The sequence below is a fragment of the Ictidomys tridecemlineatus genome, chromosome 1 (assembly GCF_052094955.1).
Source record: "Ictidomys tridecemlineatus isolate mIctTri1 chromosome 1, mIctTri1.hap1, whole genome shotgun sequence".
Lineage (NCBI taxonomy): Eukaryota > Metazoa > Chordata > Mammalia > Rodentia > Sciuridae > Ictidomys > Ictidomys tridecemlineatus.
In genome coordinates this window covers 219,891,379-219,915,613 of record NC_135477.1, presented here as the reverse complement: position 1 = coordinate 219,915,613, position 24,235 = coordinate 219,891,379, and the positions used below count along the sequence as shown (strand labels likewise).

At 37.6% G+C, this 24,235-nt stretch overlaps 1 non-coding gene and 1 pseudogene across 1 annotated transcript; both read right to left on the bottom strand.

The window, feature by feature from the left end:
• Positions 1-571: 571 nt before the first annotated feature.
• LOC120886039 (U6 spliceosomal RNA) lies at positions 572-678 on the bottom strand. The gene has a single exon (XR_005728812.2). It is a non-coding gene; the product is annotated as a U6 spliceosomal RNA (small nuclear RNA).
• An 8,821-nt stretch (positions 679-9,499) lies between these two features.
• On the bottom strand, positions 9,500-12,965 carry LOC144367390 (thyroid receptor-interacting protein 11 pseudogene; annotated as a pseudogene).
• Between the last annotated feature and the right edge of the window lie 11,270 nt (positions 12,966-24,235).

Sequence of the window (24,235 nt, the reverse complement as noted above, 5' to 3'; positions counted from 1 at the left end):
TGTTTACAAAATGGGGATCATGTTCTATATACTTTTGTACATCTTGATTTTTTTTTTCCTTATAGCACCCAAATGTAATAATAATAAATCAGTAAAATAGTTCTAATTTATTTGTTTTAAGGCTACTCTTTAATATTTATGGTGGGTATGACATAATAGACTCAAAATTCCTAATTCATTTGTCAAGCAAAGCCACACAAAACATTCAGGTCATGTGCTTTATGCTTGGTTAGTATGATTCAGCTACAATGATACCAAATATAGACCTGATGGCAAAGATAGATGGATGGATTGATAGATTGGTAGACAGAGAGATAGATGTTACTAGATTACTTTCTAAACTAAATAGTATGTGTAACTATATACAAGCATGTGTGTACATGTGTATGTATCGCCTAACCTGTCTCTATTTTTTTTTTTTTTTGGAGGAGGAAAAGTTTATTTATGGTTTCAGAGATCTCAGTCCACAGACAGATGACTCCATTGCTCTGGATCAAAGGTAGCAGCAAATCATTGGGGAAGGGCCTAGGGGAGAAAGGTTGCTCAAGTCTCTTTTGCAGTCAGCAAGCAAAAAAATATGGAACGCTTCACGAATTTGCGTGTCATCCTTGCGCAGGGGCCATGCTAATCTTCTCTGTATCGTTCCAATTTTAGTGTATGTGCTGCGGAAGCGAGCACCTGTCTCTATTTTATACTGAAAAAATTTTAGGTATGTTGCCCTTCTGTGACCCCAGGGGGATTCTCCCAAGTATTCATGCCTGTCTCATGTTTGGAGATAATCTGAAGGATAGGTAGTGAAATTACTTAAGTAATTTATAATTCCAAATTGCTCTTCTGGTACATTCCTTCAGTTGACACAATTTATTTATTTTTTATTTCAAAGAAAACAGTTTATTAAAGACAATGTTCAGCTGGGTTGTAGCTCCTGCCTGCAATGCCAAGTACTTGGCCCAGGTCCAATGCAGAGAGCCACCTTTCCAAGCAGATCTCAGCAATGGCTAAGCCTCTGGCAGCTCCCCACACTCCCAGTCTCCCTTGGAGGCCGTTTGGAAAGGGGGAATCAAAGGCACAGGGAACCCAGGCAACACTGAAAGTCTGTAAATCTCTGAATTCCCTCTGTAGCTGAGGGTTAGGATTGAATATTTCCCCAATTGGAACACGAAAGTCAAACCCACTGGCCACTAGAAATTAGGCATATTGAAAATAGGCTAGATTTAGGGGTACCCAGTAATAATACCTCTAGGGGAAACCACATTCCCATTTCACTCCTGCATGTCCTCTTTTTTTTGGGGGGGGGCGCTTAGTAGGGTCCATGAGACCAGGGTTCTCTACCCCTGGCCTTCTCACTCAATATGCTAGTCTTACCTTCATGTGAACAATTAGCTGAGGCCAGGGTAGGCAGTGCTCAAGGCTGTAATCCCCAGAAGACTGCAGCAATAGTAGGCGAGCCTGGACAATTTAGCCAGACTGTCTCCAAGGGCTGGTATGTGGCTCAGGGATTAGCACCACTGGGTTCAATTGCAGGAACCATAGGAGGAAGAATTAGCTTACTCTGGGGGCATGAAGTCTTATTGAGGGCTGGACATTGGTGCAGAAGTCGCAGACATCCAGAAGTGTGGCTGTGGCAGGTCAAAAGGCACACTGGCTCCTGGAGGCCTCCTCAGATAGCACAGTTGATACAATTTAATCTCTATTGCCTCCTCTTATTACAGATACAAATTAGAAGTCATCAGGAAAAAAAAATTCTCTTTTCAACCTACAAATTTATTGGCATTTTCACTTTTTTTTTTTTATCCACTCTCTCTCACATCATGAAAGGGTAATTAGTCAACTAGGCACTACATCTCTCCACATCCCTGGAGAGTTTAATCCATCAATTATTGATTATCTAGTACCATTAAATCTTCTCTACTGGTTTTCCTTTCTTTCCCCCTCCACATTTTTTTATTGGTGCATTGTAGACAACAAATCTCATCATTATGCATCTCATAATGATGAGATTTGTTGTCATATATTCGTTTATTCACACTATATAATCATATAATTTGTCCAATGTCACTCCCCAGCTCTTCCCCACTCTCCCTTCTCTAGCTCCCTGCTTCTTTCCCTCTATTCTGTTGATCTCCCTTTAAGTTTCATGAGATTCCCACACCCAACTTTTTAAAAAAATTTTTTTAGTTATAGATGGACACAATATCTTTATTTTTATTTATTTAATTTTGCGTGGTGCTGAGGATTGAACCCAGTGCCTCATACGTGCCAACCGAGTGCCCAACCACTGAGCCACAACCTCGGCCCTCTTTCTTTCTCTCTAGCTTCCACAAATGAGAGAAATGATACCACCTTTGACGTTCTGAGTTTGGCTTATTTCACTTAGCATAATGGTCCCAAGTTCCATCCATTTTCCTGTGAAGGACATAATTTCATTCCTTTTTATGACTGAATAAAACTCATTGTGTATATAAACCCCTTTTTAAATCCATTCATATTTATCCATTCATCTGTTGATGGACATCAGGTTGGTCCCATAGGTTGGCTATTGTTAATTGTGCTGCTATAAACATGGGTATGTATGTATGTATCACTGTAGTATGATGACTTTAATTCTTTAGGATAAATATTGAGGGTGGTAGAACTGGGTCATATGGTGGCTCTTCTGAGTAACCTCCATACTAATTTCCATAATGGTTTTACTAATTTTCAGTTCCACCAACAGTGTAAAAATGTACCCTTTTTTCCCACAACCTCTTCAACATTTATTATTGATCATATTCTTGATGACTGCCATTCTGATCGGTGTGAGATAAAAATCTCAGGATAGTTTTGATTTGCATTTCCCTAATGGCTAATGATGTTGGACATTTTTCATATATTTGTTGGCCATTTGTATTCCTTCTTTTAAGAGATATTTGTTTAATTGATTTGCTCATTTATTAACTGGGTTTTTGATTTTTGTATAAAATTTTTTTGAGTTCTTTATATATTTTAGATATTAATCCTTGTCAGAAGAACAGCTAGCAAAGATTTTCTTGCATTCTATAGGTTCTCTCTTCCCATTTCACAATTTTCTCCTTTGCTATGCAGCAGCTTTTTAATTTGGTGCTGTCCCATTTATTAACTGAACTTTGGGGGTCTTATGAGAAAGTCATTGCATGTGCCCACATGCTGGAGTATTGACCCTATATTTTCTTCTGGGTGTTATATAGTTTCTAGTCTAATTCCTAGGTCTTTGACCTATTTTGAGTTGATTTTTGTGCAGGGTGAGAGATAAGGGTCTAGTTTCATTCTTCTGCATATGGATAGCCAGTTTTCCTAGCACCATTTGTTTAAAAGCTGTCTTTTCTCTAAAGTTTTTGATACCTTTGTCAAAGATCAGACAACTGTTTTTTGTGGTTTGTCTCTGTGTCTTCTCTTCTGTACCATTGTTCTGTATGTCTGTTTTTATACCAGTATCATGCAGTTTTTGTAACTGTAGCTCTATAGTATAATTTGAAGTCAGGAATTATCATGCCTCCAGATTGAGTTTTTGGCTTAGAATTGCTTTGGCTATACGGGGTCTTTCATTCTTCCAAATAAAATTTAGACGCTTTTTCTAATTCTGTGAATGATATCATTGGTATTTTGATGGGGATTGCATTGACTCTGCACATCTCTTTTGGTAGTATGAACATTTTAATACTATTGATTTTGCTTATCAATGAGCATGGGAGGTCATTCCATCTTATTCCTTTTTAAATTTCTTCCTTCAGTGCTCTATAGTTTTCATTGTAGAGGTCTTTCATCTCCTTGGTTAGATTTATTTCTAGAATTTTTTTGAGGCTACTGTGAATGGGATTGTTTTAAAAATCCCATTTTTAGAATTGGTTTGTTCTTCTTTTTCAAGGGCCTTAAGGTGCATCATTAGGTTATTTGGGATCTTTTCCATTTTCTTATGTAGGTGCTTATAACTATAAACTTTCTTCTTACAATTGCCTTCATATTGTCCCAGAGATTCTGGTATTTTTTATATTTATATTTTATGTCCACTTGTAACTGGACACAATAGCTTTATTTTATTTATTTATTTATTTATTTATTTATTTATTTATTTATTTTTATGTGGTGTTGAGTGAGGATCGAACCCAAGGTCTCACACAACTCAAGAGTAGTGGAAAAGAATATGGCTTTGCAGGCTGCAACCCTTGGAGCTGATCCTGGCAGATAACCCCTGCTGTGATTAGCTGCTAACACTAAAATGGGCTTTCCCCTCTGCAGAGGCCTACAACTTATGCAGACCCCACCTGCCAGAAATGGAGAATCTAGTTTCATCTCAAGCTCCAGTTTCAACAGGACAGGAATGTATGTCCATGTCAGTTTAAGTCCCTTAATGTGATTGTATTAGTTTCCCGTGGGTGTCTTAGCAAATTACTACAAACTCAGTGGCTTAAAACAACAGAAATGTGTCCTTTCTCATTTCTGGAGACCAGAAGTAAAGGTGTTGGCAGGGCCATGCTTCCTTCCTTGTCCCTTCCTAGGCTCTTGTGGTTTCTGGAAATCTCTGGCATTCCTTGACTTGCACTTGCATCCTTCCAACCCTTGCTTTGGTCTTCCACCTGGCCTTCTCTTAAATAATTAATTACATCTTCAAAGATCCTGTGTGCAAATAAGGTCACAGTCTGAGGTTCGGGGGAACATGAATTGTGGGGAGATACTATTCAGCTCTCTTCAGAGGATAGGCCTCTTCTGATATGGCCTGTCGAGGCCAGACTTCCTCCCCTTTCCAGCCTCATTCCTTACCACTCTCCACCTCTCGTCCAACTTAGTAGTTTTAAATCCCTTGTGATTCTGGGAACATAAGATGGTCTTCCCACTTTTGGACCTTTGTATTTCTTGCCCCGTCTTTGAAATATCCTTGTTGTCTCCTTTTGTGTGACTCTTATTGTTTTTCAGATTCTAGGAAGTTTCCCCAAATCTCACCTATCACTGGCACATGCTCTCCCTGCCCATTTCCCCTTTGCACTCTAGGTTCACCTTGACCATGGTGGTCCATTATTTAGTAAACTTAATTAATGCTTCATTTCCTCTCTAGGTCTCTTTCCCTAACTTCTTGTCACCCAAGTAATCAGTAAGAGGCCAATGTTTTTTTTTTTCTTTTTTCTTTTAGTGCCTAACACAGTACCTAACAAATAGTCTATAGTATAATATACAATGAACAAATGAAAGAATGTTTTTGAAAATGTTCACATATGGTTAAGAATTTCCAGGTGTTAAAATTGATGTACAATAGCATTTGTGATGGTTTCTTTATTCAGATTTGTGCTTTATAGAGAATAATAACTATGTCTGAAGAATTTGAGAAAAGTATTCCATGAATATTGAATATTATGTTAGGCAATATTAAATTACTCCGTTTGGTCTTAGTGTTGCATGTGTTGAATATCCACCTTGCTCTGACCATAGTTCTATTCATTTTTATTATCTTTAGATCAAATAATGTAATATTCTCGATTATAGACATAAATTGAATGGGTTATTTTATTTATTTATTTATTTGTGTGTGTGTGTGTGTGTGTGTGTGTGTGTGTGTGTATGTTTAGATTTGTGAGTTCTTTCTATACCCTAGAGATTAGTGCTCTATCTGATGTGTGATGGGGCAAAACTTTTCTCCCAAGATGTAGGATCTCTATTCACCTCCCAGATTGTTTGTTTTGTGGAGAAGAAACTTTTTTAGTTTGCATCTATCTCATTTATTGATACTGGATTTTAATTCTTGTGCTATAGGAGTCTTATTAAGGAATTTTGGGACTAATCCCATATGATTGGAATTAGGGCCTACTTTTTCTTCTGTTACATGCAAGGTCTCTGGTTTTATTCCTAGGTCCTTGATTCATTTGAGTGGAGTTTTGTGCATGGTGAGAGATAGGGATTTAATTGCACCTCCCTCCAGTTAGAATGTCAGCGATTTTTGAAAATGGCAACTATTATGAAGACAACAACAATAAGTGTTGGTGAGGATTTCAGGAAACATGTACACCCCTACACTGTCGGTGGGACTGTAGATTGGTGCAGCCAATATGGAAAGCAGTTTGGAGATTCCCTGGAAATTTGGGAGTAGAACCACCATTTGACCTAGCTATCCCTCTTTTTGGTCTATACCCAAAGGACTTAAAAACTGCAAACTACAGGGACACAGCCACATCAATGTTTATAGCAGCAAAATTCACATTAGCTAAATTGTGGAAACAACTTAGTAGATGAATGCATAAAAAATGTGGCATTTATACACAATTAATATTACTCAGATACTTACCCTCTCGCTCAGTCCAGGAGACGCTAGTGCCCTTCACTACCTCTGTCAGAGCCTGGTTCGGACAGCTGCTGCCTCGGAGAGGACAGGCTGATCCTGCCTGCCTCCCATGTACCCTTTGTCACAGGGAGCGACATTAATGTGAGACCAAATAAAATCCAGTCATAGACATTAATAGAATATCTCAAAAAAGTATTTAATAAAAAGGCTAGCAAATACAGGGTCTTTAATGAAACTTTAATAAAATTTATGAGACAAGGAAACTGAAAGCACAATATTTTCTTAGGAACTTTCCTGTTTGGTGTTATTCTTTACAATATAGAAGCTTTTCCTAAGAATGCAGGGAGTATGAAATTTCTAAGGCTATCTTGCTGTTTTCTCCATTAAACCCCTTGTCTTAAAAAAAAAAATCTTGAATCTATATTAATCTTTGTGATTTTCTGAGTACCTGTATAACATATTTTTCTCAAGAATGCAGTGAGGTCGCCGTTTCCAAGAGCTCTTTAATTCTGAAATATAAGAAGTGTGTTTCCAGGCATTGAAACCCAAAGGCTCACCTAGACACAATGGAGTGAGCAGAATATATAAAAATCTCTCATGACAAATCTGAAGTCTGCTTTTCCCAACCATGTGAAGTCTACTGGAATAAGATTCCAAGTAATTTGGCAAGTCGAAGCCAAATATATAGTTTGATATTCTTCTCAGGAGTAAGCCGTGTGATGTTACAGGAAGGCAGATTTTAGTGCTGCATTTCTGATTGTATCCCCCCAAAAGTTGTTCCATGCATATCATGCAAGAATGTAACCTCCAAAAAATGAATAAATAAAAAAGAGGAAATTTGACGTAAGAAGGCTGGATAATATTTGCATGTTCGTGTATTTTTACCACACATCATACCTTCTTATTTCTTCCTTGCTCTGATTTGAAGCATATGCTTTCATTTTTCATTTTGGCTTACTATGTTATCACTTAATAATAATTCAGTAAATTTACTTAGAACAAGAAAGTCACCTAATGACTCATGTCTTAGAGATGCTTTCAAATAAAAGTAATTGTGCATTTTGTACCATAGAGTATTCCCAGTGCTTCCTAGAATTGTTGCAACTGACGCTGGAAGCTTTGAAATAATAGAGCAGGAGGCATAAGGGCTGTGGCTTGTGACCCTTCCCAAAGTATGTAAGATTGATAGACATTGAATGCAGATAAAGAACTATGCATCATTGAATTTTTTCCTGTCACTAAAATGCTAGTAGAGCTCAAGGAATTGTGAGTCTCTTTGTCTACAGTACAGGAAAAATAAGAAATTTAAAGACTTGAGTTCCATACAATTTCTGATAACATACCTTAGGTTCTCAGCTTAAAAACACAAAAAGAGAAATGTCATCATTTTCCATAGCATTTGGAAACTTTTCATAGGTTGGAAACTTTACTATCAGAGCTCATCAGTTCTCAGACATTTATATGTTTTGAATACTTAGCCAATGTGACTCTGGGATGCGTCCTCCAGTTGTTGTTTCAGTGATTTTGTTCATGCCTAACAACTGGTGGCGTCTTGATTTTGGTAAAATAATGTAAATGTTAAGGTGAAATTCAGAAATAAGAAAGGAAAAGCTGATGTGTGTGTAGCTACTAGGTGTTTTTCTTCCTTTTTTTTTTTTTTTTATTTTTGTAAAGTAAAACAAAAGATAAACCAAAAGGTTCTAGCTTAAGTTAGGTAAAATCAAAGAGGAGAAAAAAGAAGATAATATTGCTAATACTTCACTGCCACCTGTAATTTCCAAAACAACTAAGAGCATTTTTATTAAAATTAACTTTATTGACATTTATATTAAGTTATATAGTCGATATTAAATAATTCAATCTATATTATGTTAAATTTACTTTGTTAAATTGTATTAATTTAAATAAAATTTAATGAATTTTTAAATATAAATCATAGTATAATTTAATATAAATGGAATTTATATTAAATTATCAATAAATTTAATATTTATTGATAATTTAATATAAACAATATCAATAAAATAAATTTAGATCAAACCATAGTATTAATAAAAGAAATTTAAATAATACTACTAATAAGATTAATTTAAATTAGATTAATTTATATTAAATGATAGTATAATTTATATTTTAAAATATATTAAATTTTGTTTAAATTAATTTTAATAAAAAGGTTCTGAATGGTTTTAGAAACTACAGGTGTCGGAGAAGTATGTGCTATGCAATCCGCTTTTTCTCTTCTCTGATTTCACCTACTTAAGCTAGAAACTTTTGATTCATCTTTTACCTTAATTTATCAAAAGGTTGTAACTACTCCTATTTTAAAGCTTTTCATCTTTCAAAAACTGTTGTTAGCTTATTTCTCTCCCCAACTTGTTTTGATCCAATGTTTTATAAAATGTGTTTATAAGAATTATTGTAGAGCCCCCAATAGTATGTAGATAAGCAGTCCAGATATTTAATGATACATTCCTACTAATTAACTTTTCCATTGGCAATGGATCACGTGATCCCACTTTGGGGTTGACTCATAGAAATACTCTTCCTTCTGGACATATTTATCATCTGGAAAACTGAATTAATGTGAAGTGACTTTCGTAGAGAAATGGAAATCGGCAAAATGGATAGGGGTCATAGAATTTGGATTCAAGGCATCTTAGAATTTATCCACTAAGCTTCCTGTTTAGGTCCTCCCCATTGGAATTTTCGCTTGGTAGTTGTACAGTGTTATCTTGGATAAACTAAATATTCTCAACGTTTTGCAACACTATATTTGGTTTTCATGTACTCTAAATCGGAGACATCCTTCTTATGGGTTGGGTTTTTCTTGTTTCCTGTAATTACATGTATCGTTTTTATCTTAATGCCATTAAGTGAGGTTGGAACTAGTGGTTCAAGAAGGCTGCTCTGTACAGTTGCTCGCTAAAGTACATCAGAATTGATAACTGGTGATGATTATCTGCTACATTGGAACAAAATTCTATAAACAAAAAGTGCTACAAAAAACAAAACAAATTTTTTTAAAAGTACTATAGCAAAAAATCACAACAACAACAACAACTAAAGAAATAAAATAAAATACCCAGTAGCTATCCACTTACATATACCAGCTGTTTTGCTTTCTCTTTTTGTCTACAAACACATGAGTACTTTTTCAAAAGGCCATGCTGTAAAACATAAAAAAAGGGTCATGGCTTCTTTAGAATAATGCTAAATATTTAGAAGATCCTGGAGTACAGCTCTGGCCCTGTTGTCCGTGGACACTGGCAGCGGTGTAACGGTGGGTTTAAAAAGAGGATGCCCGGGTCCACCAAGTCCAACTCCAGCTAGGTTACTAAGAGGCACAGCTGCAGAACGTGGAACCAAGAGTGGATTCCCGTTGGTGCTTCTGCCAGCTCTTAATTTGGCTCCATCTTTAACATTTCCTGGTAAAGAGTTCTGGAAAAGAACTCTGAAGCACAGGTTGTTGATTTGGTTTCAGAGGTATGTCGGGGACACTTTTTGAAGCCCCTCCAAGCCAACTCCTCATCCACTTACCGACACCACCATAGTCTTTATTCAGCAAGTGCTCCATTTCGTCCTTTGGAATGTCCAGGATGCTCCCCATCAACTGCAATGCTTCAGGACGTTTGCCTTTTGGTGTCTGGAGATGAGCGATAAAAAGGTTTTGCATGAGGACTTTGTCCACTTTTCCTTCTGCGCTGTTGACCAAAGTCGACGATTTCTGTTGTGCGTGGTCCAACATTTCTTTTCGGGGCTCCTTTTGTTTTTTCAGTTCTTCCATCTGTTCTTCCTCGAGATCTAAGTCTTCTCTCGGCCTGGAAGCAGAATCCAACAGAGCATTCGCTTGATCCAAACGTTCCCGCAGTGATGATACTTCTCCTTCTAGCTTTTCGGCCTTGTTCTTCCATTCAGCTATTGACTGTTTTTCTTTGGCTAATTCGGCAGAATGCAGAGCTTTCTCTTCTTCTTGGAAGTGCTCTAGAACCCTTTTCAGGTTACTTGATGACAGGGCACACTGTACTTCTTGGTCCCGTAAGTGTTGAACCTCGTTTTCTCCTAGGATTTTTACTTTGGTCTCTTGAAAAATATCAGAATTCAATGTTTGAGCATCTCCTCTCTCTCCAGGCAACTGGGCTTTTAGTTCTTCAATAGTTTTCTGCAAGTTCTTAATTTCCTCCTCTAAAATTAACTGGCTATACGCAGCATTCATCTGCTCATATTGGTACTTAAATTCATCCATTTCCTCCTCCTGCTCCTGTAAAGACTGAAGTAGTTGCATTTTACGCTGGTTTTGATTTTCAATTATATTCAGATGGTCTTGAATTTCATCTTCCAGATGATTTTTGACTATATTCAGTTGAGATACCTCCAATTCTAGTTCTGTGATAGCATCAAGAGCTTCAGGCTCAGCCACTGGTACAGCTTGATTGTGCTGTTCCCTAAGTATTTCCAGTTCTACTCGCAGATAGTTGTTTTCTGCTTTCACGTAGGTAAGACTTCTGTCCTTTCTTTCAACGGATTGCCTTAAAGTTTCATTTTCTCTTAAGGCCTGAGAACACTTATCTAAATCCTTTTGTAGTTGTGAACTTTTTTCTTCGAGTTTTTCAATAAAAACTTCTTTCTCATTTATGACTTGTGTCAATCGCTCCTCTTCTTCTATGTAAGATGCCAAAATTTCCTCAGTTTCTTTTTCATCAGCAGTCATTTGCTCAATATTCTTTTTGAGTCCTGCTATTTCAAAGTCCTTCTCTTGATTGAGTTGAAGTGCACATTCGTGTTTCAGCTTTAAGTAAGAGGTATTCAAATTGTGTGCATTGGAGAGTTCCTCAATAGTCTGCCTGTGATTATTTGCTTCTTCCAACAGTCTTTTTTCTGCCTGGTGCAGTTTGGCTTCAGTCTCCTCTTTGTCTCTTTGGAGAGTCTCCGTGATAGTGTCTCTTTCTTGAGAGATTTGATTGTAAGCAGCAATAGATTCTTCCAACTTACGCCTTACATCGTCACGTGCTAAAATCAACATTTCATTTTCCGTCTTGAGTTCAACAGCAACTTTCGTTAAGTTTTCATTGAGCTGTTCCTCTTCAGAAAGATTTTGCCTTAGGTTGCTCACTTCAGCTTCTCGTTCTTTAAGCATGTCATCCTTCCAGTGACTGTTCGAGTCTTCGTTCAGAGAAGTTGGATACTTACTCTTAAATCCAGACAGCTCCTCTTCAAGTTGTCTAATGTGATCCTTAAGCCCCAGGTTTTCCTGCTGGAGGTTTAAACTATTTTTTTGTGACTGATTTAGCTGATCTACTAAATCTTCTACTTTACCTTCAAGCTTCTGCTTAGTTAAATGCAAATCACTGAGGCTCTGCGCATTCTCAGTTAACTTCTCCTTCTGCACATGCAACTCTTGGGATATGTTCATTTGCTCATCCTCAAGTTGACGAACTCTCTTTTTTTCGTCATCTAGATCTTGTTCCAACTTCTTGATGACAAGGTCTCCTTCATTTTGTTGTTTGGATAGCTCATCTTGTATCAAAATCATGTGCTTTGTAGCTTCCTGATTCTGATGATCCAGTTCTTCTAACTCAGCTATCAGCATTTTCTTCTCATTGATAGTCTGATTCAGTTCTTCCTCCTTTGCCTTCAAGTGAAGTTTTAAGTCTAGTAATTGTACATTCAAATTCACGTCTGTTGAAGCTCTGCTTTTCATGACTTGATAGTCACAGCTCAATTTTGACAGTGACATCTGAAGTTCCTCTTTTTCTTGACTCAATGATGACTTCTCTTTTTCTAAAGCTTCAACATGCATTTTAAGTTTCAGATTGTCTTCAGCAAGGCGGTTATCCTGGTTTAAACCACTTAGTCTCACGATTTCCTTCTCCGCATCAGCCAGGGCTCCTTGAAGCCTGAACACTTCTTCCACTGCTGAATGCTGAGGAAGGGTTCTTCCCTTTTCTGCCACAGTAGAACTCTGCTCCCAAACTGAAATTTCATGCTGATGATCATCTATGTCTGGACTGTGGTTTAGTTGAAGAGTCTTGATAGTATTTAGTACTTTGCAGATTTCACTCGAGTCAGAATGGTGTGTTCCCTGAGCCTCAGCAATCTGCCTCGAGTGGCCAACTTCAGATTCATGTTTTGCAACTTCAGTTGATAATCTGTTTGTTTCTTGTTGTGATACAATTATGTCACTAAAGTCCGTGTCATCATCACGAAAGGCTGAAGAATGACTACCGATCAGGGAACCGAACGGAGCCGGTGCGGTTGTTGTTGGCACACCACAAGCTCCCGAGCGTACTGATTGAGCAGCTGCCCGTAGTTGGAACATTTGATCTTGCAGTACAGTCTGTCCTGCTTTAAGATGGCTGATCTCTACCTCTTTCTGTTGCAGTTGATCTTGGCAACTTACAGACTGATGGTTTCTTTGTAGCTCTGGCGCTTCATGCTTTTCTTCCAGGTCAGTACAATACTTTTTGGGTCTTTCATTCTCACATCTTAGTGTGGAATCAGTAGTTTCCATTTCCTTTCTCCGACAATGATGTAAAGCTGCTTCTGGGTCTCCTAAGTCATCCAGAAGCATGTCCCTGGTGAGGGTGGAGCTATGGCCGGTGAGGAAAGCCAAGCTGCTCCCCACCTGAGCCAAGAAGTGGCCCAAGCCTGAGCCCAGGCCTCCAAACCAGGACGACATCGTGGCCACTTCAGCGAGCCATCGGACCAGCTCTGAGAAGCGCGTCCATCACCATCCACTTCTCTGCCCCGAACGTCCTCGGGCGTTGCCGGGGTCAATTATGACCCAAGCGCTCAGAATTCCTCAGAGCGCGGGGTTCCTGGGGCTCCACCAACCACCAATCATCCCTTCCTGCCTGTAAACTCAGAAGCCTGTCCTGCGCTTTGACCAGGGACCTGCAGCCAGTAGCACACTCACCCCCTGCAGGGCCTCTGCTTCTTCCCTGCACTTGCCTGTCAGCTATTGGCTCACGGGATTGGGCAGGGGTGGCTGGGAGGAGCTAGAGATCCAGGAAAGTGTCCTAGTTTGAGTCCTAAGGCAGTGTGCTGTGGAGCCAGGAAGAATCAATGTTGTAGATGAAATCCAAAGGTAGTTCACTGGACAGTTCCCTCTTGTCTGGGAGAGGTGGGCTTTTTGTCCCATTCAGTTGCATTCAGTTGACGAGGTGAGATCTCGCTCCACATTAGAGAATGGAATCTATTTAACTAAAAGTCCCCGATTCAAAAGTAAATCGCACCCCATAACACCAGCACAGACACACCCAGAATAAAAGTTGGCCAAGTATCTGGGCATCGTAGCCCAGGCGAGTTAACATATAAAATTAACCATCACAAAGTCTTAATCCGTCTCAGAATTCAAATTATAATATGGATTAGATTTCACTAAAGAACCATCTTTACCCTTTCCAAAAGTAAATTTTTGCTGTTAATCTATACATTTTCGAGTTCATTTTAACATTATTTGGTCCTTGTTAATTCTGATTGAAGTTTATTTAAGTGCTCAAAAATTCCGCTTAAATTTTACTTAAGAAAATATGTTTTAGAGCCAATGGGTTGATGTTCACTTAACTTATTGTTGTTTATCAGTGCCAAATATAATCCAGGTTTCAAGAGTACAGAGTGAAATAAAAAGTTGAGAAATTTTCTACTATGGAGTAACAATCCTAAATGTAATTCCCATACCTCTAAGGATCAGAAGGAGTTAAGATAAGGCCCTGCTTTCCAAGGTGTTTAAATTCCAACAAGTTAATGAGGAGGCAGTTTTGTAGAGTTGGGGACAAAGCAAAGAGATGAAGCACGTGGGCTGTAACAGACATATCCATTGGGACCAGAGCAATTTTGGAGCTAAACTGACAGAACGCATTTATAAAACCTCTCTCACAAGCATGAGTTGAACAGTAAATGAGAACATAGTGTGTAGTTCTCACCTGATGGCTGGTGCAGAGAAAGTGGCCAACAAACAGAGCCTGCTGACACTTTGTTCATATTTGCTTTTTGTTTTGTTTAGGATCATTTTCCTTATTACCCTTTAGAAGGGGTTTGGGTTTGCTCCCATTACTCTCTTCCCAGAGCCCATATTCAGGAGACTCTTTTCCTTGAGCTGTTCTTTCTATATGTCTGTTCAGGAAACAAAAGCTCAAGGTGGCAGAAATGAAATTTTAAAAAAGGAAGAATTTTTGGAAAATTAATGGTTAAGTAGATCCTAAGGATTATATGAATCACCTCATAATGTCTCTTGCCTTCAAGATAGAGCAAGTAGACATAATTACTCCGATTGCTATCAGAAACTAGTGACTGCATTTGTGTCCTGGGCTAGAAAAGGAAATCTTCTTGGTCCTTCTTATTCATCTCCAAATCTGAGAGAGAAGTCAGGCCTGTGTTAGTCAGTCTCTCCTCATAAAAGACTAATATAAAAATTTAAGCCCCTTTTAGCATCTGCTGAAGTGAGAATCCACGCTGTACCCCAGCTGTGTCTACTGTTGAAGAAGGCGTCAACAATACCAAGTGTCCTTTTCTCCCTTTAGACCATTCCTCCTGTGTGTGTGTGTGTGTGTGTGTGTGTGTGTGTTAGAAGACTTTTTCATCACTTTGACAACATACCTGAGAAAATTAAATGAGTAAATATTTATTTTGGTTTCAATTTCAGGCTCCATTGCTGTGGCCTGAAGTGAGGCAGATTTACCATGGCAGAGAGCCTGGCTTCAAAACAGAGCTTCTCAACTCATGGAGATCAGGGAAATGGTGAGGGGAAGAGAGGACTGAGGAATATGATGTACCCTTCCAGGGAATCAACTCCAATGGCCTACCCTCCAACTAGGCCCTACCGCCCACAGTTTTGACCAACTCCCAATAGTCCTGTCCAATCATGAACCCATCAGTGGATTGATCCACAGATGAGGTTAGAGCTCAGGATTCAATTCACCTTTCTGTAGAGTCCATTCTGAATGCTGGTAGATTGGGGTCCAAGCTTTCAACACATGACCTTTGGGCAACATTCCAGATCCAAATTATAGCAGGGTGCCTCCTTCTCTTTAGGTGTTCTGTGTTTGTTTATTGTTTTAAATCACAAATAATGATCCTTTTTCAGTGTAAGACCTATCACATTTGGCTTGAATCTGGTTCCAGTGGTTGTTGCTCCTCCTGCTGAAAGGCATTTCTGATCACTCAGATTCAGTCTTCTGGCATGGTTCACTCTGACCACAGCTGTTTGTCATTTTATATTTCTATCTGAGAGAGATACCTACCTACTGTATTCGAAACTGACCATCCAAATGAAAGCATTTCTCTTCTTCTAAATATGTTTGGAATGTTCCTGGAAACTATGGGGGATATGGAGGGAAAACCCTGGCTCATTCGAGAGCACATGTGACAAAAAGCATCCAATAATCATAAGGGTATCCTTATACATATATTCAGTGCCCAAAAAGCACAAGGTATTGTGATAGATATTGTGAACAACATAAAGCTGTGTTATATACATTTCCTGCTGTGAAGTGCAATTGAATACAGTCAATCAGTGGAGAAGATGTTCCATAGAGTGATCCTTGAATTATAATGCAAGGTCAGCCATTGACGACTGTGGTGGTGAGGATCTCATATGGGGCAAAAGACTGAGTAAGAAAGAATAAGCCAGAAGTAGAGAGCCCTTAATAATGTGGCTTTGTTAAAACACAGTTGAAGGTTAAAATAATGAAAGCTTTTTGAGTCTATAAACATAGGGTGATAAATTCTATGCAAGATATTAAGTTTGTACTTCTTTTAATACCTCATAATTCATTCAAACATTTTCTTATAGATTTCAGTAGAATTTTTAAATCTCTTCAATATGGGCCTCGTCTCTTCTTGTTTCTTTTTTTAAATTTTTATTGGTTGCTCAAAACATTACAATGATCTTGACATATCATATTTCATACATTTGATTCAAGTGGGGTATGAATTCTTACTTTTACCACGTGTACAGTTTGCAGGATCACATTGGTTATACGTCCAAGTTGATACATACTGCCATACTAGTGTCTGTTATATTCTGCTGCCTTTTCTATTCCCTCCCTATCCCCCCTTCTGTCCCCTCCCCTCCCATAATCTCTCTCTACCCCAGCTACTGTAATTCATTTCTCTCCTTTTTTCCCCCTTTCCCCTCACATCCTCTTATATGTAATTTTGTATAACAATGAGGGTATCCTTCCATTTCCATGAAATTCCCCTTCTCTCTCCCATTCCCTCCCACCTCTTGTCCCTTCTAATTGGTAATCTTCTTTTCATGCTCTTCCAGCCTGCTCTGTTTTGAGTCCCCCTCCTTATATGAAAGAAGACATTCAGCATTTCTTTTCTAGGGATTGGCTAACTTCACTTAGCATAATCTCCTCTAATGCCATCCATTTCCCTGCAAATGCCATGGTTTTGTTATTTTTTAGTGCTGAGTAATATTCCATTGTGTACAAATGCCACATTTTTTTAATCCATTCATCTGTTGACTGGCATCTAGGTTGGTTCCACATTCTAGCTATTGTGAATTGTGCTGCTATGAACCTTGATGTAGCTGTATCCCTATAGTATGCTCTTTTTAGGTCTTTGGGAATAGTCCGAGAAGGGGAATAGCTGGGTCGAATGGTGGTTCCATTCCCAGCTTTCCAAGGAATCTCCATAATGAATTTCATATAACATTAACTTTAAAGAAAATGATGTGGATTTTTTTTAAAGAAAGAAAAGCCTCTATTGAAATCAGAAAATGTGTTTACCTAACTAGTAGAAACTAGAAATAGGACCTTAAAGAAAAAAGAATGTTGAAGTAGATAGTATTGATTATCTTCAGAAAACACCCACTCACGTCACCAATAGACTTTAAATTATTCAACATCCTGAATAAAATGAGCACAGAAAAATGTTATTAGAAAGATCATGTTTCTTTTATCTTTTTTTTTTCTTATATCAAAAGCTTCCAGGATTCCTGAATGTTTTCCTTTTCAGTTGACATAGCTTCAAGAATGACAGCAGTCTGCATCTGTGTTAAGGTCTGTAAACAAGTCAAAATAACACCTGGTATTTTGCCAGGGGAATGTTAGAGTTCATAAACAAGTCTGGATGGTGCCTGGCAAAATGCCAGAGGGAGTGGTTTAAGAAGTAACAAAAGCGAGCCATTAAGTGTGGAGATTCCTTATTGGTTGACTGATGTATCTAGTTTATGCTAATTAAGATAAGCTGTGTGAAATGTATAAATAGCTCTGTTGTCCTACAATAAACGGCTTCCATTCCTGCTGTATCAATCTACAGAAGTTATTCGTCACCCCCCTGGTTATTCTGCTGCAGCCGGACTGCGGCACAAAATCTGGATTGATTGGAAGAAAAACCCCTACAGGCTCACTGTGGCTTAAGACATCAAGTAGGACACCAACAGTGAGGACAGTTCCATGAGATTCTTGGCCTCTGAGGAACTCTGAGACCAATCCAGCAGAATGGATAAATAAATGGGGTATAGCAGCAATCATAATGGACACACTTCAGCTACAAGAAGCAACCTAGATGAATCTTATAATTCTAAACAGAAACAAAACACAAAATAACAGGCCTAGCATAGTTGCATTTATGTAAAGTTTAAAGGCAAACGAAACTAAGGTATATGACTTCGGGGATACATATATAGAAGGGTAAACAAAGAAGTGATTACTATAGAATCAGGAGAGAAGTTGTCTCTAAGGAGATGAAAAGGAATATTACAAGGCAGCATCTTAGCTGGTGGCAGGTACTTCAGGGTGTTAACACTCTCTTATTTCTCGTTTCTTGCTCACACTGTTATTTATGTTCTTTATTTTCCTGGTGCTGTGGTTATACCTGTATTTGCTTCATTAAGTGTTCAACCTACATCCGTGTTTTATATCCTTCTGTAATATTTTATAGTTGTTTAAATAAACATGATAAACAAAATACCATTGTTCCATTGGGGAGAGGGACAGGCAGGGACTAATTTTTATAATATTGAAGTCTTCAGCTCCTGGCATAATATCTACTCTAAAACAAGGACCCCATAAATACTGGTTGAACTAAACTGGCCTAGGCAATGTGATAGGAAGGAGCAAATTTCAAGCAGAAATTACAACTAAAATTCTCAACTTCACTGTACCTTAAAGATGGGATACTATTGTGATTATGCTTATCTTACTATACATCTTATTAACATATATTAGGAAAAATACTTATTATTTCTTTTGGGAACACAGAGTTTTTCATTGATTTTTGTTTAACTTGATATTGATCTTTAACTTTTTTCATAAAAATTATATATTTTATATATAATTATATATTTACTTTTTTAAAACTGGGCTCATTATGTTGCCCAGTCTGGCCTCAAAAACCTGATCTCTTGGGCTGGGTTGTGGCTCGGTGGTAGAGCACCAGCCTCGCATGTGTGAGGCACTGGGTCCAATTCTCAGCACTACATGTAAACAAATAAATAAAGGCCCATCGATAACTAATAAAATATTTTTTAAAAACCTGATCTGAGGAAGAAGGGGAGAAGTGCTGGGGAGTGATACTGGCCAAATTATATTGTTATATTCTGTACTATGTGCATATACCCATATGTAATAACAAATCTCATTAGTATGCACAACTAAAAATGCACCAATAAAAAATGTGGGGGAAAAAAAACAAAAAACTTCTGATCTCAAGAGATCTTCCCACCCAGTGCTAGGACTTCAGGTATAAGCTACTATATCCAGCTAAATATTGTATGTATTTAAGATGTACAATATGGGCATGGTGACATACACCTGTAATCCCAGTGACTTGATAGGCTGAGGCAGGAGGATTGCAAGTTCAAGAGAAGCCTCAGCAAATTAGTGAGTCCCTAAACAACTAGTGATACTCTGTCTCAAAGTAAAAAATAAAAGGGCTGGGAATGTGGCTCAGTGGTTAAGCACCTCTGGTTTCAATCCCCATTACAAAAAAAAAAAAAGATGTACCAGCATAGCTCAAGGCTAAGGGTATGTACTCATCTCCTACATGCTCAGCTTCTGTTCCTGGTGGCCTCCCACATCCTCGCACAATTATCTTATGTGTATGTACATTTGCAATAAGAGCACCTGGTATCTACTTTCTCAACAAATTTCTAATACCTTGTTGATAGATTATTACAACAACATAGTATTACTAACTGTACTCATCATACTGTGCATTAGATCTCTAGACTTATTTTTATTCATAACTGCATCTTTGTCCCTGTTGATCAATACCTCCCAATTTTCCTGACTTCCTACCCCTGGTAAACACTGTTCTACAATATCTTTATGTATTCAGCTTTTTTAGATTACACATATAGTTGAGAACATGCAGTATTTTTGTGTTTGTCTTGTGTTGCTTAGTATAATGACTTTCATTTTCATCCATGTTGTCAAAAATGGCAGGATCACCTCCCTTTCTAAGGCTGAATAATATGCCATTGTGTGTGTGTATACATACACAGTCTCTTAGTTTCTTTTCACATTCATCCACCTATGGATACTTAGGTTGGTTCCATATCTTGGCTATTTTGAGTAATACAACAATTAACATGGGAGCACAGGTATCTCTTTGAGGTAGTAATTTTTTTTTTGAGTGTACACCCAGAAGAGACATTGTTAGAGCATATGGTAGCTCTATTTTTAACTTTTTGAGGAACATACTTTGTACCATAATAGGTAACAATTTACATAACAACCAACAATATACAAGGTCCCTTTTCTATGCCTCTTCAGTAGCACTTACCTCTTTACTATAATAGTTATTCTAACAGGTGTAAAATGATATCTCATTGTGGTCTCTATTTTCTTTCCCTGGTAATTACTGATGTTGAACACTTTTTCATATATCTGTTGGCTATTTTTTCAAAAATAGTTTTTCAGTTAAGCATGGACACAAAATCTTTATTTTGTTTATTTGTTTCCACGTGGTGTTGAGGATCGAAGCCAGTGCCTCATATGTGCAAGACAAGCGCTCTGCCACTGAGCCGCAACCCCAGGCCCTGTTGGCTATTTTTATGTATTCTTTGGAAAAATATCTACTCAGGTCTTTTGCCCATTTTAAAATTGCATTATTTGGGTTTTTTGTTTGTTGGTTTGGTTTTAGCTATTGAGTTGTATGAATTTCTTATGTAATTTGGCTATTAATCCCTTATTAGATATACAGTGTATAAATAATTTCTTTAATCTCTAGGTTGCCTTTTCAATTTTGTTATTTTCTTTGCTGTGCGGAAGGTTTTTTTTTTTTTTTTTTTTTTTTTTTTGCTTGTTTTTGTTTTGTTTTGTTTTGTTGTACTAGGGATTGAACTCAGGAATGCTTAACTACTGAGCCACCTCCCCAGCCCTTTTTACTCTTTAATTTTGAAACAGGGTCTTCAGAGTCTCACTAAATTTCTTAGGGCCTTGCTGAGTGCTGAGTCTGGCTTTGAACTCACAATCCTCCTTCCTCAGCCTCCCAAGTCCACCATGTCTAGCTGTAGAAGCTTTTTGTTTGACCTAGTTCCACTAATCTTTTTTTTTTTTTTACCTGAGCTTTTGATATTATATCAAAAAATATTTGCCAAGGCCAATGTCAAGAAATTTTTCTTCTGTTTTCTTCTAAGAATTTTACAGTTACGTATTAATCTTTAATTTCAATCTTCAGGGGAAAAAATGGATTAACACAGACAGACCTGAATCTCTAGAATAGCCAGACACATACCGAAAGGATGGAAAATGAGACACATAATATATGTGTACTATTGATTTTTTTCCCCTTTTTCCTTAAAGAGAACGACCAAAGGAAACTCTAGTTACTTGTGGTATATTTTCTTCTAATTGTGAATGTACTGTATTCATGGTAACTAAATTAAAACATCTCATTATTTGTTTTACATAATAACTATCTTTTTATTGGTCAATTATTAATAACCAATCAGATTCTTTACCTGTTTTAATCCTATCTATGATAATAACCAATCCTTTGAAAATTCTTGTCCCAGAGGTAACTACAGAAATGTTCAGATGTTATAATACTTTTCAGTTCTTTAAAACATGTAATTAGTTGAAAAGATAATTTCGTTTATGTATACATTAAAATGTGAATTTTTTAATAGCTCAATTTTATTCAATTACTGGACATGATAGCTGTAATAGCCTTAACATAAATTGATATAAAAGAAAAATTCACTCATAATCCCAACATAATCACAAATCAAACTATTTTCAATTTTAGTACCATTGATAATTTTTTTAATTACTGATGCTATTTTAGCCTTTGCTTTTCTATAATCTAGAAAGATAAATCTTTCATGTTTTCAGTTTTCCTATTTAATTCAGATTATCTGAAGGATACTAAAAACTCTATGGATACCTTTTCATTCCAATGTATAGATTGTATAAATTGTTTTATCAATGTATAAATATTTATTTTTATGAAAATATATCAAACATACTAATATGCACTAATAAAAATTTTAAAAAAACAAGCACAAGTTAAAATGAATAAGTAATCATACTTGTTCCATGTGACCTCTAGAAGTAATGTGTGTTCTTAGTAACTCACCTTTGCATCTTCTATATAATTATAGATACATACCTGTATATATTTATTAGTAATCATTTTGGGATGTTATTGTTGTTGTTTAGTACTGGGAATTGAACCCAAGGGTGCTTTACAACTGAGTTACATCACCAGACTTTTAATTTATTTCATTTTATTTTGGTGGTACTGGGGAATTAAGAGACTTTTTAATATTTTATACTGAGACAGGGTCCTGCTAAATTGTTGAGGTTGACCTTGAACTTGCAATCCTCCCACCTCCTGAGTCTCTGGGATTACAGGTGTATGCTACCATGTCTGGCTGGGAATGGGTCTTATTAAACTGGCTCTGCATTTAAAAAAAAAAATTCCTACTAAAAAGAAATTAGGAGTATTTTCCCAAAGCCTGTTGTCTAATTGATGGATTTTCCTTCTAGAATGACTCCTGAAGGATTATTGGATTTGTTTGTTTGTTTGTTTTAAGATGGTCTTGAACTCATGGACTCAAGTGATCCTCCCATCCTTCTCTTAGTGGTTTCTGAAAAGTAAAACCAGCAACCCTGCCTTCTTTTCTAGAAACAATGAGATTTAGTATCTCCGACAAGAGAACGCAATGCAATATTGAAGCTGTATTCACGAGTAATAACCAAGGCCGAACTTTTCTCAGCCAGAGTTGGACTATTTCTGCTTCAGAAGACTTCTTGGCCCTGAGACAAAAAATAATAATAAATTTCATTTACTGATCCCTTAATATATACCAAATGTTGTGCTAAGAATTTTTCATACATTGCTTGGCTCAATTCTCATGGAAAATTTATTAGATAGGAAATTAACATAAACTTTCATTTAGAGGTGAGATCACTAAAACACACCAAAAAAAATGAGCTAAATATTTACAAAGGTCACACCACTGGAAATTGATGAAGCTAGAATCTGAACACAGTCAGCCCACTCCAAGAGCTCACACTCCTAATGCCTCAGGGGCCTGAGTACTGGTCACCTGGTTCTGGGAGATTGGTTCTTGGAAGGGGTTTTGGGGAGTCTGAGGGTCAAGATTCAGGAAGTAAAGTGACCACAATGCCTAACAACCTTTGTTACTGCATCCTGCACACTGGGACTCTTTCCTGTCTAAGGCCTCAACTTGTTTTTCCTAATGAAAAGGATGAAAGGGAATAGGAAACTGTCCAATCAGGAGGTCTTGGGAGAGGAAATGTATTAATGTATCGGAGAAGGAGTGAAGAAACATTTCTTAACTCAGCTTGGATCGATCAGTAAAAACAAAAGCAGTCCCTCCTCAATAAAATAGAGCAAATGTGGGGCTGGGGATGTACTCAGTGGTAGAGCACTGGCCTAGCCTTAGAGGCCCCAAGTTCAATCCCCAGTTCAATTTAGGCATTGATAAGGATAATCTCCACACACACACACACACACACACACACACACACACAACGAGTGAGCACAAATGAAGTAGTGAGAAAAAGAGACCGAAGATCCTCACAAAATGATGAATCCTTCATATTTTATAGGACTGACACCATGACCCCATTCAAATGCATGTTTCAGCCCTCTTTTAAAGTAGGATTTTTATCCTGATTAAATATTTTTTTTAAAAAATGTTGTGTCTGTTATCTTTTTTCATACCGTTTGGACACCATCCTGCCAGAATCTGGCGCAAGGAGGACCCTGAGAGTGGCAGAGGGAGTCACAGGGTGCCCTCCTTATGTCCTCTCCCCTATCCAGGAATGTCCTAGTTAATTTCTGACCCTAAACTGTTTTCTGATTGATTTTTTTTTTTCTAACAAGGATCATAAATCGGACAAGTCTGTCCAGACCCATGTAATGTCTCCCCACTTCTTATTTCTTTCCTATGTAACCCCCTTTAAAATCAAGCAACTGTTTTTGTCTGTAGACTAAAATGACTTTCTAAGTCTGAGACTGGAAAAGAGCCCTGCTCATTTCAAGACAGTGTGGAGCAATGAGAGCCCTAGTGGCCACATGGTGTTTTCTACATCTCTGCCCTCACTAAAGGGAGCAAGGAGGACTGCTTGGGGAAATGGTTGATTCCAGAGACTGTCAAGTTCCTGTGAGAAAGACTCAGGAGTTTACTCGAACAAGCTCTCATGGAACAAGAACCAGACAATTTGGGCATTGATAAGGATAGTCACTGCACTGGATTAAAACATACCCAATCCTTGGAGTCACACGTTTAAAATGATTCTTAAGAAAAACCCAATTAACTTTTTTCTCTCTTTTTTTAGTTGTCAATGGACCTTTATTTTATTTATTTTTACATGGTGCTGAGGATTGAATCCAGTGCCCCATACATGCTAGTCAAGTGCTCTACCACTAAGCTACAACCCCCACCCATCTACCCAATTGGTCTCTTTTGAATGAGGCAACTGAACCAACTTGTTAAATTTAAAACTGGTGGGCTGGGGA